The sequence below is a fragment of the Dicentrarchus labrax genome, unplaced genomic scaffold (assembly GCF_905237075.1).
Source record: "Dicentrarchus labrax unplaced genomic scaffold, dlabrax2021, whole genome shotgun sequence".
In the NCBI taxonomy this organism is placed as follows: domain Eukaryota; kingdom Metazoa; phylum Chordata; class Actinopteri; family Moronidae; genus Dicentrarchus; species Dicentrarchus labrax.
Window position 1 is genome coordinate 28,659,944 of NW_026136706.1, and position 17,719 is coordinate 28,677,662.

Genomic DNA, 17,719 nt, shown 5'->3' on the forward strand with positions numbered 1-17,719 from the left:
TGTCTTCTCACTTGAAATTAATAATGTACTGTATCTTTTTCCTAAATTTAATTTCTAGGTCAAGAGGAAATACAGAAGCTGTGGCCAATTTTTGCCACTGGAGCCAATACTGTTCCACCAATGGGTTTCTCTCAACTCTTTAATTGAATTCCTCACCAAGAGCATGACACGGGAACCCCTTCAAACTACCCATTGCAAACACCTGCATCAGTTATTTGAAGTTACCACTGCACACCTCTCACAGACTTGTAGGAAAACCTGGACTTAACATTGGGGCAACACCCATGGTTTTGGCATAGCTTACTTTGTGGGCATTCTTCCTTCTCAGCATTCAATATTTGTGTACAACTGTGTATTACTACTTGTGTTTTCAATTTAACTGTATTTGAGGGGTAGTTAAAATTGATATGTTAAGTCCTCTCCTTTAAAGCATGAAACGTCGCCATGTGCTGTTGGGTCTCTGTAAATAATGTTATAAGGAGTTCGGTCTAGACCTGCTCTATTTGAAAAGTGTCCTGAGATAACTTCTGTTATGAATTGGCGCTATACAAATAAAATTGAATTGCATTGAATTGAAACGGGCAAAACCAGTGTTTTCCAGTCAATGATCATCTTCACCCTGGACGGTATTCCAAGGTTATGGACGCAATGAAAAGTAACAAAACACTAGGAGGCTCTGTTGTGCCTAAAGAAAATGAAATCAGAGTAAATCATGTGTGGGAAAAATGTATCTAGTTTAGGGTTGTGCATCAATAATTTAACACTAAAATAAACAATTATCAGTAATGAGCTCTTTTGTTTTTGATGCTCAGTCCATTTTGCTCTAGTCTTAAAAAATTGTGAACGCAGGAAATAATCCAGTGTTTTTGCATTTACTTTCATTCAAAGAGAGTCTTCAAGTACTTCTTCCACCACATCAAGTACCTTTTAGGAAACTGACTACCAGTGGCGGAAGAAGGATTCAGATCCTTTTAAAGGTAAAAGTACGCTCCCAATACCACACTGCGAAAAATAATCTGTAACACTTTATCATAAGGGTACAAATCATATACATAAATAATGCTTAACTAATGCATGACTCATGAGGATTTATTGCATGAATTAATATAGGATGTAGCATGATTTCCTGTCCCTCACCATTAGAACAATGTTACTATGACTTTTTGTGATTAGTTCACACTGAATAGATCATCAGATAAGGTATGTTGATGAATGATTTAATTGATATGTGAACAAAGTAACAGACATTTTATTTCAAAACCATGCATTTGCTCAACCTGTCAGATAAAAAAAAAAAGCTTTATATTTCTATGAGAATAAATAGCCATGGTATTTTTGACACCTTTCCAACATAATGGACAAATAAGAGGAGAATGAGCAGGCAAACACATTTAAAAATAATAATGTACCAATCACTATTTTGTAAAGAGGCCAAAAAAATTCCATTTGATCTATTCTCATAGAAATATTCAACTATTATCAGAGAGGTCAAGAAAATGCAAATACTATATAATGGTCTGGCTTGATGTTCAGTCATGGGGGTTGGAGATGGAGGCAACAGGACATTTTTCTCAGACCTGGTTCTTTGTCTAATTTTATTAGTAGTCAGACAATACTATCCATACAAGGACTATAATATATTAAATTCATAACAATAACAGTACAGAAGAACTGATAAACTATACATTGAACAAACAGTGAACACAATAACTGCATAAAGTTTGCATAAAATGAATGATTTGGATGAATTTTGAGCAGATTATTAAATATTGCATCAGAAATGAGTTTTCCTGATATTAAACTTTTTATACATTTATGTATTGTTCTATTATCTTAACTACTTAATATGGCTCTTTTTGTAAGACAAATTCAGGGTTTTATTTCATCTGATGCTTCGCCTTTTTGTATTAGCTCTTTGGTCTTTTAACTAATTTAGTTTTCTTCTCAGTAATGAATGACGCGCTTAGAAAAAGGCCTACTGTGTATATTTTTAAGTATTCTTACTCCCCTTAAAACCAAGAAGGCCTCATGACCCCCCATGAAGCTTTGGTGACCCCTAGTGGGAGTCCCAACCCCCATGTTGGGAAACGGTATTTAAAAAATGTCTAATGTCATTTACATTGCCTTCAATTCAATTCAATTCAATTCAATTTATTTGAACCAATTCATAACAGAAGTTACCTCAGGACACTTTCAAATATGGAAAAAACTGCAGTAGCACCATAAGAAAGACTTGCGACAAGGGCAAACTGCCGTTAAACAGAAACCTAATGATGCTCCGGTTCAAGGTGTCATCCTGCTTTTTACCCATCAGGTCAGGATAAGCTGAGCAAGACTTGGAGTTAGTAACATGCACTAAAGGACATAATAGTGCAGAAGGGGGGGGCTCAGTGCCCACCTCCCCCCAATATGGAAAACTGCAGTTGATAAGAAAACAGATACACAATGATGCTGTCCAATCATCCTGCTTTTTAAATTAGGAGCTTCCTGTGTTAGTGGAAGTAATGGATACTAAAAAAACTTTGATAAAATACATGCATGTGAGTGTCAGGTCTTTATATATATATATATATGTGAAAGTGACAATATATATACGTGAGTTGACTGATTTTAAATGTGAGCTATAATATGTATGTGTGAGTACGGTATATTTTTATACATGTGCGAATGAAAATATATGTAAGAGTTAGAATGTATGTATGTGAGTAAAGAATAAATGTGTGTGAAAGTGTAAATATATGTAAGTGAGAGTGAAAATAAGTGTATATATATGTGAGTAGAAGTATGTGTGTGAGAGTGAAAGTATATGTATGTGAAAGGAGAAAGAATATATGTGTGTGAGAGTGCCAGAATGAATTATGTCTTGTACGGCCCCTCATATATAATGAAGTGATTTTTACTCTGATCATGTTGTCTGTACATTGTGACTATTTTGTTGCCAGTGAAGAGGTTTGTTTCAGTCTGACAGTGGGTAATAACACCCTATCCCCACATTCTGGTTCAGGGATCTTTACAGGGAGATAGCAGGTTATAAAACCCTTATAAGGTCATTTAACTCAAAAAATTGTTTACATCATTACATCAAACAGTTAAAACATTCTTGATTAAGCAGCTTTTAGTAGTAATTGTAAGTGACAGACTTAATTTTGTCTACTTAATCTTAATCTTAATCTTTGTTTGTACTCTGAAAACCAAAAACTGAGTAATAGGTTGTTACGGCCGCCGCTGGCTGTCGTTTAGTGTATATTCATTGTGGTGTTTCATGTGTGACTCCCTGTTGAGGATTGGTCCTTCTGGAGCAGAGACCGCCTACTTCCTGGTTGCTGTCCCCTGGCATCTGTGATTGGTGTGGCTGTATTCCACCGTAGCTACCAATCAGGAGTCTTCAATCAACCCCAGCTGCACTTAAATAGCTTGTGTGTCCACAGTTCAGGGCGGCTGTGAACTAGTGATCAGTTCGCCTCGCTGTTGGTTGCACACCATTGTGTTAGTCTAGAGTGTTTGTATTTCCTAGTATTGCCTGGCTGTTATCTGAGTGGATTCAGCCAGTGCCTTCGTAATCTTTTGTGACCTTTTAAGTTGCAGAATAACTGCTAGTTTGTTTTTGTTCACTAGTTTGTAAGCTTATGGGTGCTGATCTGTTTTTGTTCTTTAGTGTCATTCAGTCATCTTCATTTTGTGTACTAGTTATTTGTCAGCACCTGTATAGCTTCTCTTTTGTTATATTTCATTGTGCAAGCGCACTCGCCTTAGTTAATTAAACACCTGATTTTAACCTGAACCTGTCAATTGTCGCAGTCCATCTCTTTTCCAATTCCAGTTGTATGTTACAGCTCTCCAAATCGAGCCGGGTCGTAACAAGGTAGACTCAGGGGCAGCAGGTGTGGAGACTGCAAACTGCACCCACACTCAGACTGTCAAGTAGCTTTAGTAATTTTAAGTAGTTCTGACTTAATTGTGTTCTGTGAAAACAAAATATCTACTAAAAAGTACTTACCGTAAAACTTCCAATAAAAGTAGGGTCCCTAGATGCAGGTCTCCTTTAAAAGCCTGGTGTGGCTACACATTTTGACAAATAAATGCAGGTCTCCAACAAAGGCCTGGTTTGGATTTTATAGAAATTATCTGAGTTTTAAGCCGTTTAGATCGCCTACACAAATATAAACGTTTAAACTTTTGTCAAAATGGATGCTGCACATCGTTAGATCAGTTTTGCACAGTTCCATCCATCACTTTATATAATGGAAACTATGAACACCAAAGTATAACGTTAATACATTCAGACTTACCAGCATTGTTAACAAGAAAGACGGAAAAGCGATCGTAAAGTTGGTGCGTTCCCTGTCCGTTCCTCCATTATTTATATTCCTTTAGTCCGTAAGGGTCCACTGATCAAAAGAATCGAAGGATTTCATTAAAATTAACCAGAGTTGTGAATATTATCATGTGAAGTCGGTTGCTTACTGATTGTACGCAGCTGCCGTGAAGCGACATTCACGTTCAAGTGTCATGGCGCTGGCATAGAGGAAAAAAATACCACCTGAAAGTTACTCTAAGTTGTCAAATTTACTTGACAGAACTCAAGAGAAGCAGTACAGTTAGAGAGGTTTTCCATCTGAGATTTGTGCTAAAGGAATTAAATGCCTATCCCCAATAGACGCTTGTTCCCAATAAAGACGGGAGTTCAGTGATTTAAGCAAATAAACGCCCGGGCTATTATTAGAAGTTTTGCGGTAATCAGGAGTGTTCCTGTAACTTTCTAAACTAAGTTAGTGTCACTTAAAATTACTTGTAAAAGCTGCTAAATCAAGAATCATTTTAAACTTAAAAAAATGTATTTGTTTTACTTACAATTGTCAAGGTAATTCGTTGCAACAATTTTTTTTTTGTTAAAATAACTTATTGTGCTGTGACTGGTGGTGGCCTGCAATCCCTGGTTTGGTCGTGGTGCTGGGAGCTCACTCACTTTTGATGGTTATATGGTTTGTGGGGGCACATTTTTATTAGTGTAGTGTTTTATTTAAATTGTGTTTTGGTTTATGTTTCTCATAGTTAGAATATTCCCAGTGCACCGTCTGTCAGTGGTTTGCTTCCCAGCTGTGGTACAACTGTCTGTGCTCTCCTTCTTTCCTTCCTTTCTCAGAATTTTAATAAATGCTCTAATAAAGAGCCAGTTATGACAGTTAACCAACACACTGACTGTTGTGGCCTTTTTATTGAAGCCAATTCCACTATGTTACATGAAACACACCCTGGTTTGGTGTACATTTTTGCGTTATGAGCCACCAGGTCCAGACAGAATATGAACAGGCATACTGATTGGTCTTTAATTGCAAAGAAAACAGCCCACCACCACTACCCTGCAGTTACACGCCACCTCTCTTTGTGTGCCTAATGCACTGGCTTAATGATGATGACTGTGCTGATTGGTCTCTAATTAGTACTAATGTTACCGCTAATAATACAACTAATACTGCTTAATGCTGCCCTGAGTAACCCACTTTGTGGAACAGTAAGACTCATGATATCAGAGATGTAACCAGAAAGTATTCATAAAATTAATGTATAGGAAAGAAATTATGATTGACGATTGATGTTATAAGCCTTCATGTTTTTAAAACATGTAATTGTTGCGCCATACAAAGAATACAGTTAGAGGTTCTCTCTTTTAAAGGACCAGTGTGTAGGCTTCAGTGGCATCTGTTGGGTCTAATAATTTGATAAGGAGTATGGTGTAGACCTACTTTATTTGAAACATGTCCGAAGGAATTGGCACTTTACAAATAAAATTGAATTGAATTGAAAATCTAGTAGTGAAGTTGCAGATAGCAACTTACTGAGCACTGCTTGCATTAGTATTTGATGACCTGGGAACTAAAACGGGCCTAGAAGTGTGTAGGAGACTACGGTGGCTGCAAAACTGTGAAAGCCAATATCTAGAACCGGTGTTTGTCCATAGAAGAGGACACACTCCCTCTGTAGATAAAAACATCTCATTCTAAGGTAATGAAAACACAAAGATTTCTATATTCAGGTAATTATACACTAATGATAACATACCTATGAATATTATATCCCATTTCTGCCAATAGATCCTCCTAAGAACTAAGAGCAATAACACTTTGATTATGGTGGGTGGAAAATGGCTTGTCTTGCTTTGAGCAGCGAACATGCTGCATTTGTTAGAGAGTGCTCAACATTTCAAATGGAACCTACAATCAGCCACTCAGTGGAGGTTATTTCCAAAAACTGATGATTTTGGCTCTCTGCCAGAAACTCAACAACAACAAACATGCCAAAGTGGTGCCAATCCAACTCCTCTATAACGGACACTTGTGCCATGGCACATGTGGAGCATCCATTCCATCCATACAATGCCTTCCACCCACATCACTGTACGTATCAGCTGCACACAGACCGAACTCTCATTCAGCCAGTTCAGCTGTCAGCCGATGTGGTGCTGCAGAATGGAATATTTATTGATAAGTGCATCCTTGAATACTTGTAATTTTGGTGTGATATCTGTCCTGCAGCATCAGGAGTATCATAAACCACCTACTTTTACCCAATTTTTTGTCATTTGGGAAAAAGAAAATGCGAATGAACGTTTGTGTCAATTCACTGCTGTTTTGCCTGAACCAAAAATTTAGTGCTCGACTCCAGACTGTTCAGAACTCAGCTGCAAGGCTTTTTTAAATTTGTAATTCAAGTTTTTATTGAATTTAAAAGGGTTGGTACAACATAACATAGAAACCCTCCAGGTGAGACATTTCAACAGCCACTACAATAAAATCCATTGACTGTAGAACAAGGAGGTCCGCCCAAGAGAAGGTAAGGCACAGTTTGCAATCACTCCCAAAAATGATTCAATAAACAGATTATTAAATAAGTAAGAATATTAATAATAGCAGGAAAACAAACAAACAAACAAACAAACAAAAACAAGCAATAACAGAGTGAGCTACAGCAAAAATAGTGAAAATAATAACCTGAAGAATATGCAGATAAGTAAAAAAAAAAATCAAATAAATAAATAAAGAAGGTAACATTCAGGGAGAGATAGACAGAACCACAGCTATGAGTCTGGGTTTTCAGCCAGAGATACATAATTCCAAAAGGCCCCCCATGTTGGTCCCTTAGTGTGGTTTCCGTCATTCCTCCTAATCAACATGGATTCGTATGAAGCAGTTTTTATCATATAGGAAACCCATTCCTTCATTTCTGGGGGTTTGGCTGATTTCCAGTAAGTGAGTACCATTCTGGCAGCTGTGGTTAACCCAGTCATAACCACTGAAAGTTCTTCTTTGGATATATTGTGTACTTGTGATTTGTCTCTGAGTAAACACAGCCTTGGGGATATTTGTAATGTCCTACCCAGCCACTCACTCATACATCTGAGAATTTTGCTCCAGAAGGGTTGAACAAGTGAACATTCCCAAATACAATGTAAAAAAGTTCCTTTTTCTTCCTGACATTTCCAACACAAGTTATTGTTTGATAGTCCTGTTCTATGCAGTCTAGTTGGTGTCCAGTAATACCTGTGGATTATTTTGTATAGAGTAAATTTACTTCTGACAAATTTACCAGTATGTGACAGAATGTTTAACCACTCCTCTTCATTCAACATACATCCTAAGTCCTGCTACCACACTCCTCTTAAGCTGTCGCAGCTATTACTGAGTAGTTCATTAGTCAGTCTATAGAAGATAGAGGCCTTAAGGTGTTCCGTTGGCAATCTGAGAAAGTCTGTGATGGGATTTCTCTCCTTATACTGAGTCCCTTGTGCGAGACAGCTCCTAATTTGTAGATACTTCCAAAAGTGACCTTTCCCTGTGAGGGCGTATCTCCTAGTCAGATCTATATATGACATGAAAACACAATTCTGATACAGGTCATTCCAGCTGCAAGGCTTTTAACTAGAACCAAGAAATATGATCACGTCACTGCCATTTTAGCCTCTTTACATTGTCAGGTCTGCTGAGTTAGTAAAGTCTCTGTTTAAAACATACTTTTATCTGAGAGCTTACCCTGATTTTACTTGAATTTAAATTCTTTGAAGTATTTTTTATAGGTTAAGGTTAAGGTTAAGGTTGTTGGTTCGATCCCCGGCTCCTGCTGCCTCATGTCGAAGTATCCTTGAGCAAGATACTGAACCCCAAATTGCTCCTGATGCTGTGCATCACTGTGTGAGTGTGTATGAATGTTATTTTCTGTTTGATGGCCTTTGCCATCACTGAGTGAATGTGTGTGAAAGGGTAAATGTGGCATGTAGTGTTAAAGCGCTTTGAGTGGTCGGAAGACTAGAAAACGCCATACAAGTACAGTTACATTTACCATTACCATTTTGTTTCCTAAATGTTTTTCTTAAATTGATGATTTTATAGCTTGTGTTTTATTTTTTGTGAGGCACTTTGTAAATAACGAATATCATTATCATCCAGTCCATTATTAATTAATTATTACTATTGCCTATATAATAATGAGACCACCTTGTAGCTGTTCTCAATCTCACCTTGTCAGTGAGGTGGTCAGTCCACTGCTTTACAGGCCATGCATTTCCTCTTTTACATCCCTGCTTAATCTTATTTTTTATCCCTCCCCTAATCACTGTTAACGTGTATTTATTGCTTTAATTGAATATATCTACTGTTCTTTTAGTGCTCTGCTGCTGTGTTAATTTTGTGTCTAATTTTGTTTCAAGAAGTGCTCTAAAAAGCTTAGACAAATGTATTTACATATTTGTTATTAAGCTCTACGTGTGTGAAGAGTGCTTTCCATTAAAACTATTAATGCACCTCGCCCATCACTCAACACAGCAGGAGGAAAGTGTTCGCTCACGTCACACACCGCTGCACTCTAGTTCACCTGATTGATGGATTTTGTATTCAGATGAAGCATTACTGCTATATAAACTTATTTTCCTTGTTTGTAATTTGTAAATTATTCCACAAAGATATATTTTTTTAAGATTTGAACACAGTATTTCATTCAGCTGTATTTGACCAAAACAAGTACTAGTCAAAGCCTGGTAGAGCTTATAGACCTCTGTTGTTGAAACATTAAATTAATCCACATCTATGGACCATTTATTCTTGTTTTAGTGATGTTTTCTAAATATGCCAGTGTCCATTCTTTTTTTAAGGAAGTTATTTAGCTTTTTATAAAAGAAAGGCATTTTTTAAGATGTATATCTCTAGTAGGAATGAATGGGCTTTAAACTTAGGGTAAAATACACGGTAGGGAAGTTGGTAAGTACTGAGAGATGGACTGTTGGTTTATTTTTTATTTAATATTTATTTTGTTATTCACTATGATAAAATATATACAGAATATTACCATTAAAGTGAGAGGAGGATATGATGCCATAAACAGGCAACCGGTGAAACGCAGCGTTACCTGAATAAAATTACAGATTTCTCATTGTTGGAAACATTTGGGATAATGGAAGTACACAACTCAACTACATATACTTGGGCTTTTTATTGCCTTTATTTTATAGAGTTGCTGAATAGTGACAGGGAAATAGATAGTGTAGGTAGACTTTATGCTCTACCAGGAGTTCTGAGTCCAAAGGCTGCCAGGTATACTCAATACTATACATTTTCCAGAGGTATGTTCTTCATCTTTGCACACAAATGTGTAAAAAAACTAATTAATTAATAAATGGTAATCCATTCATACCCCTGTTGGCAGCCTGCATGTTTCAGCACCCCTGCCTGCCCATGGACAGAGAGATGTGGAGGGAGAGGAACATGGCTGCCAACACTGGAAATCACCTGTCAGATTCCTCACAAAAGGTTTCATTCAGCCTGTACTGGAGATTTATCTTCCACTGATAACTCTCACTACATTGTAATGCTGTCATAACTCTGGCTGCTTTATTTGGCCTCTAAGCAGTCACTACTGTCCTTTCAGTTCTGCCTTTTGGGTGAAAAAGTTCACCGAAACACCCCAAAAAAGTCTGTGAGAAAGTGTGGATTGAGTTGGTGTGACAACCTTTTACATGAACACTTAGTCACGGGGTGTGAAACCATGAATAATAAGCTTATAATAATAACAGTGAAATGAGACTTTTTGGTCTTCATTGGTGCCAGAATCATTTAACAATACCTGAACCATTTCTCCAAACTTTAGAAAATCTATGATGGGCGATGTTCATTGTGCTCGCTGGATGACGTTCATTGTGCTCCTGTAACGAAATGAGTCATAAGTGTGGGATCATTTAGCGGTGCTGGGGCCTGTAGGCATCGCATTGACAGTTATTTCATTATCACAACCACAGGTGGCTCCATTGGTCTGATGGACTGACAACCACTTCAACCAATACACCTTTAATTTATTCATCATTCCTTTTGAATTTTCAGGCTTTAAAAAAAAGTGCTGGCAGGTTGTGTTTTCCCCCCCATTTGTACTTACCTTCAAGAGTGAGACGGGGGAGGAGGCTGACATTTAAGAAAATAGCAAAGCTGGTAGCTGGTAGCTGGAAGCTGTACAAACTTCTAGGTTTTATGTGAGGAAGACGCAGTTGGACTCATCTGTTTTGATCCTTTGCTTTACACACGGATGTATTTATGAAGTTCAGTTTGCAATAAAAATGTGTTGATTATTTAGCATCTGCATTAGGTTATTCATTTTCTCTCCCATTTTTGTGGCTTGAAAGTTTTTGAAAAATGTAGTGTACTCTATTTGTCCAGCACTGAATAGCAGACAGACAAAGTGTGCATTTCTGCTTGCAGTAAAAACTCTACGGAAGCCTGGAGAGGCAAGTGAGAGAAAAAAAATCTGGTTATATATATTCAAGTCAGTAAATTCACAAGTTTTAAGTTATATATCTTCAAAATGTTAACTAAATGTTAAAATGCCCTGAGGCAAGTAAGAAAAAAAAGAAAGTCTGGTGATCCATTTTCTAAATCTGATCTAAATTGTTTTCTCTCCTGTGTTTCTGACTTAAGAGCAGGTGAAAAACAATGTTTTTCCAGGATAATCTTTCTAAGTTCCTTAAGAAAAAAAGGAATAGAGGACGAAGTGCACCACTGCCCCATGTTCTACATAAGACTAAAAGAATTCATGTTTTCTTCCAGGTGAGTTTTATTTCTCTTAGCGTCGGCATGATGATACACTGTACCACGGTCTATCTGGTCCTCTGACCGTTCTCTTTTCACAGAAACAAGAGCCAGTGTAACCTGGAGCCAGCAGATGTCACTGTAGTTATGAAAGAGATGGATGCTAACTTAAGGCGGTAACACACTCTCTCTCTCTCTCTCTCTCTCTCTCTCTCTCACACACACACACACACACACACACACACACACACTATTAAAGAGGATCAAAACTCTTCCTAAATCCTGAAGGTGTATTCCAGATGTCTTAGTCACTCATGTGACTCAGCTTGTATTTGTTCCGTTCCTATTTGTTTTTACTCTTAAACTGTGTGACTCACACTTGAGTTGACAGAGAAAACATATGCAAGTATTTTAGAACAGGAAATGGATGTACAGAAGGGCAAAAATTATATTTCTTGGACCGCACTGATCAAGTGCTTTCAGCAGCCAAGAGGAAATCATAGTCATTTGTGGAAGTGCTGGGTTTGTGAGGAATGTGTCTGAGAGGAGCGCAGACTACTGTTAACACAGAGAGCCAAATATCTCAAGTCTGACAAGGCAATGACAGACTGCTTAAGTGAATGCCACCCAACAGTGTGAAACCTTCTTATTTTGAGAGATGCCTGTATTCATTTTTTTCCCTTCACTCTTGTTGATTTATTTAAATAAAGCAGTTTGCATTCAGCTGCTTCAGTTTGCAGATTGCTCACAATCTATTATCACAATATTGGCCTTTAGAAATTTAAATTGGAATAACATCCTGAGCTTGGTCACTAATTATGGGTTAAGTCAACTCATGTCAGAATTGTTATCAGTTAAAAAAAACAATGAGAAGTAGCCCTCATTCTAAGAGTAAAATGAAAAGTGCTTCCGTTACAAAAGAGAAAAAGTCCTTTAAGACATTTTAGAAGAATGTTATATAAATATCACAGAGGGAAGTACAGATATGAATATGAAAAGAAAAGCTGTGTGATACTTAATAAGATAACATTTTATAGTAGTATAAAAGGATCTTAGTAAAGTATATTTTCAAGTGCTGCCCTTCAGGTTAATGGTTTGTGAACTCAAGTATTTTCTTTTCATAATGTGCCTCCATTCTACTGCACTGCACTCCAGACACAGAGATTGTTATTTTTTACTTAACTATTTGAGTTTCATAGCTGAAGTTTCATGGAAACTCACACAAAAAAGAGATGAAAAAACAAACAAGGAGCTCATAAAAGTAAGTTAATTCTTTTATGCCGATTCAACCTTCCACCTACGCCAATTAACATTTAAATAGCGAATTCACATTGCATAATAACTGAACATTTTCAAATAAATTCTTCTTCTTATTGAGCTCTTTAAGTTGAGGTATTTTGGTATAGTTTACTTCTATATGTGCTTTTACTTTGTTTAAATTTTAATGCAGGATTCTGTCTTTTCTTTTTTTCTTTCTAGATTAATTATGAATACTTGGCAGGATCTAGAGGGGTAGCAGCTGCCACCCCTAAAAAAAATTGTGACAAATTTAACCCATTCATTTAGTTTAATTTGAAAAATAACTTAAAATGTATTTAATGATCTGTTATGGCCACATTTTAGACTAAATGAAAAAAAAAAACTGTCAGAAGATTTGGAATTAAAACAGTTTATTGATTTCTAATGCCACCTTTAGATATTTCTATTCAGTGCTTTACTAATGTGCCACAATAATGTTTCTGAGTTCAAATATCTTCATTTGGGGGCTTCTCCAAGCAAATATTGATATTTGTGATTGATTGTGAATAAATCAGCAGATATTGCTGCCACCACTTAAAGTCTCCATGACACCATCTGGACCCCCCATCAATATTCCCCAGATCCAGCCCTGTACATGTGGCTTCTTTGTGTACTTTTATTTTGTTGAAACTTTAATACATTATTCAGTTTTTTCATGATCCATTCATTTCTCCACTGCCTGGTTGTTTCAGATACATTCTAAGTGCCTGTATAGATTCTGTATTAGTGACCGGGAGGATGTTAGATGGCTGTGCACCATCAGCCCTGCTCCGCTCCTTATATAGCGTCAGAAATAGGCGGGAGCGGCAGCCGGTGCTCCGGTGACTCACACGCGACTCAGCGCCTTTGCGGTGGGTCGCGTGCGTCTGGCAGGGCGCGAGGAAAGTTTATTGTCGGGATGATTAAACCACATGAGGTCCTGAAGGGCGACAGACACTGCTGTAATTTTGACAGAAATGCCCGACATTAGACGAGGTGAGAGTGGCGAGGCGCCGGTAAACAGATGAATGGAGATATTTGCATTGAAGGCGTCCATTCATAAAATTATTAAGTGTGGAAAAAGTCCCGACATATGAGTGGTAACCATAGGAGTGACTAATTTCCTGTGGAAGTTATTAGTTATTTATGTGTATGTGATAGATGGGCGGTGGAACAGCTCAATCCTTAGATCAAAGTATAAACAGTGGAAAAATATTGTGTGTGTGTGTGTGTGTGTGTGTGTGTGTGTGTGTGTGTGCGTGTGTGTATAGGATATGTACAGATATGTTTATGAATATGAATCTACCTTTTGCCATATACTGCTCCCTTTGATGTAACAATAACACTATGTATCCGTTTGACCTTGTGTACTGAAATAATAAAAGCAAATGCATTTAAAATGTCTTGTTTTTCAGTAAATGTACTCAAACATAAAGCCTTAAAATACTTACAATGCTCACAGTAAATGTGATGCTCCACCTGTCGGGCAAAAAAACTTTATTTACATTTTTTTATCCCAAAATATCAAATAGCCAACAAAATCTGAACTTGCACAGTAGCTGGTGAGCTTTCAGATTAAGTAGATGAGTAAAAAGTAGAATATTTCTATTTTATTTAAGTAGAATTCACTCTCCTACATTTAAATCCTAAAGAATCATAGCCAGTACTTGAGTAAATGTACTTAGGTATTTCCCACCTGTGGACAGATAATGGCCCCAGCTCATCTGAGTGCTGCTACCTGTTGTTAGATTTCAATTTCGTTTGTTATACACTTATTCTTACCGCCTTCTGCTTCTTACCTATTAAATTATAAACTTACCTCTACATATATTTATCTTACACATACACAAACATTTACATTCATTCATTCATACCTTTGTTGATATTTGTCCTCCGTTATCAGCTACAGGAAGAAGTACTCTGCTTCTTTACTAAACTAAAAATAACACAACAGGAAAATACAGATAAAGTTCTCCAGTCAAACATTTACTCAAGTACATAAATATCATCAGTACTTTAAAGCTGCAGTAGGTAACTTTTATAAAAATATCTTCTTGTCATATTCACTGAAACTTTGACTATATCCTGACAGTAGTACATGAGACAGATAATCTGCGCAACAATCAGGTTCATCTGGCTCCTCCTTGTGCTCCTAATGACATTTGTAAAAATCCACCTGAATAAAAACAGCCAATCAGAGCCAAGAAAGATGGAAAAACACTGGGTTGGTGGCTTGAAGATAGTGGATTGTTGAATCTCATTCCCAGCATCAATATTTGAGAAATATGACTAAAAGTTATTTTTATAAAAGTTACCTACTGCAGCTTTTAAGTATCAAAAGTAAAAGTATGCCTAATACTGGGCAGTACGGCATTACAAGTAATAATATTACAGTAATAAAATGACTCCCCCCCAGAAAGTAATGTTGTTACTTTTGTTCAAATCCAATCACATCCTTGTATTCATTTTGTAATCGTGGAGGAAACTAGTTTGGAAGATGGAAACTTTAAGATTTAGCAGCTGGAAGTATTCCATTACTTTGATTTTAACAAAGAAAACTGGATTTTAATCGTTGTAAGTCTGAATTTTGGGGAGAAAGAGCAAAATTACTCTCTCTTTCTCTCTCTCTCTCTCTCTCACACCCCAACTGGTTGAGGTAGATGACCACCCACCTAGAGCCGAAGGATCTGTCCTAGGTTTCTGCCTTTTAACAGGCAGTTTTTCCTTGCCCTTGTCGCCAAGGTCTTGCTCATGGTGGTACTGTTGGGTCTCTGTAAATAATGTTATAAAGAGTTCGGTCTAGACCTGCTCTATTTGAAAAGTGTCCTGACATAACTTAATAAAATTGAATTGAATTACCAATTTTGTGGGGAGTAGCAGAAAAGTAATGTAATATAACTAAATACTGTTGGCAAGGAGTAATGATATTACTTTTGAAAAGAGTAATGAGTAATAAATAAAAAAATTTGAGTAAATAGCCCATCACTCATTAGTTTTCATGCATTAAGGTATAAGCAGTATTTTGAAATTGTAGGAAGTTGAGGTGGAGTGACACATCATATTTTATGGATTGGTCATGCCATTTGTTTGTTTTGTGTTACAGATCAGGATTTGTACATACAAGATTAAAATAATTGTGTTTAACTATTGAATACATGTAGTAGAGTAAAAAGTAAAATATTTTCCTCTTTACTGTAGTGGAGTAAAAATTCATGAAGCAGAAGAACATGTAAAAAAATTTTGAGTACCTCAAAATTGTACTTAGCTCGAGTACCTGTATTTTTCTCAGCATTCACTGCTGATGATTAACACCTAGAGGAAGCTGTGGGAGGAGGAGGAGGCATTGCATGCTCTGTGACCTCCATCTTTCCAAACAGGTGGACCGGAAGCACATCACATATCTCACTCCTCCTCCTGTATTGCCGGAGAGGGGACGGAGGCAGCTCACCTGTCCTGCCTGCCAAGTGTGCACGAAGTCTGGCGCACAGCTGGCTCTCCATTTCAGAGAGCATCTACTATGTCTGTGCCAAGACAACAACAAGGTCTCCATGTGGTAGAAGTCCCCCAGATTCCTCTCGGATGAGTCTAAGGGTTTTGGAGCTATGAGTCACAGGAAGCTTCGGGTTAACTTGATGAACATCTTGTGATTTTGCACACAAACACACACACACACACACACACACGCAAAAGTGTTGTTTTTATCATACAGGATCATGTAGATGGATGGGTACCCATCCCCAGTGTTTAGTCTGAACTTGGCTGCAGTTTTCCTTATGCAGCCTTGGAATAATGTGCAAGTTAAACTTGATTTGAAAGTGCAAACACCACGTTCAAAACATATGCTGTATGCTTATAAAGATTGTAACTGTCCTTTCTTATTGTGCTGTATGTTGTAAATTAACTATTCTACACTGCCAATATGTCTTTACTTATTATAAAAGGGGATAGTGCATGTACCACGAGAGACTTTTACATTAAACAAAGGTCAAATTCATTATTTAAGTGTATTCAGTTGCACAAACTTTTAAAGTCCCCAGTAAGAATCCACCAGGCCTGAACGAAAACAACCAATCAGAGCTGAGAAAGATATAAAGACACTATGGGTTGGTGGCCTGAAGATTGATTGTTGAGTCTCATTCCAGCATCCGTACTGGATGTCCAGGCAATCAGAGTCTCAACAATCAATTATCTTTCTTGGCTCTGATTGGTTGTTTTTGTTCAGACCCGGTGGATTCTCGCAAATACCATTAGGAGCACTAGGAGGAGCCAGAGGAACCTGATTGTTTCACAGATTATCTAAAATACAAAAGTTACCTACTACAGCTTTAATATTGTGATACAACATTTTTTTAACAGGTCATTTGTAATTGTATTAGATATCATGTTTAAAGTAACCCTGATTGTTATAATACAAATATTGATTATGGTGCTTTAAACAAGTTTCAACTGGCTGATTTACAGCATACATTAAATTAATGGAAACAACTGGTTGCCTGGAATTAATTGAAAATGGTCAGAAAAAAATGAAAACGAATTGAAAACACACTGGCATGGTCCATTAACAGTGACAGGCGACTGGTCTGCTAATTACTTTTAGAAAGAGAGAGAGAGCAAAACGATTTTCTGAAAGAGCAACTTCTCTTTTTGTATCCAACTATTTCTAGTTGAAACATGAATTCATCACATGTCCTCTACTTTCAACATTGTTGAACTGCATGAAGCCTGCAGGGATAAAAACAGTTTGATCGCTTTGACATCTTTGCAATGTTAACCCAATCCTGTCCTCTCACTTCCAGAAGCTTATAACCACACATATATTTCTCCTGGATAAAATTGTTATTTATTTCACAGGAAAAGGATTTGTCATTCTGACATAGCATTGTCCCTTCTCTGGAAAACTCCAGGGTACATTTTTCAAATGTTTTTTCCTGTTATAAAGCATTAGAACATGAGGTTGCATTAGTGGGTGTTGAGCTCAGCACTGAATCATGGTTTAAAAATGTACAGGGGGAAATTATGTAGCTGCTCATTCTGTTGCGGTTTTCCCAGTCAGCCTGTTAATATCAACAAATTAATTATCCTAATATTAATAGAATTAGATGGTGTCTCACAGAACTGAAATGAATAACAAATACATGTCTAAATATAATAATAAAAAAAATAAATAATCATGTTTGAAGGTAAATGTTTGACAAGATTTTTGTTGGTTTGATGCATGACAGGAAATTTAAGCTTTCACAGCAATTGGACTCAGTGTCATTCACTGGTCCTAAACACTGTCCATTAATACATTAACATCAATTTCCATGAATTAATTCAATTCTCTCATAGTCATTCTGACCAGATAAAAAGGGATTACTAGGATATTACTGTCCCTG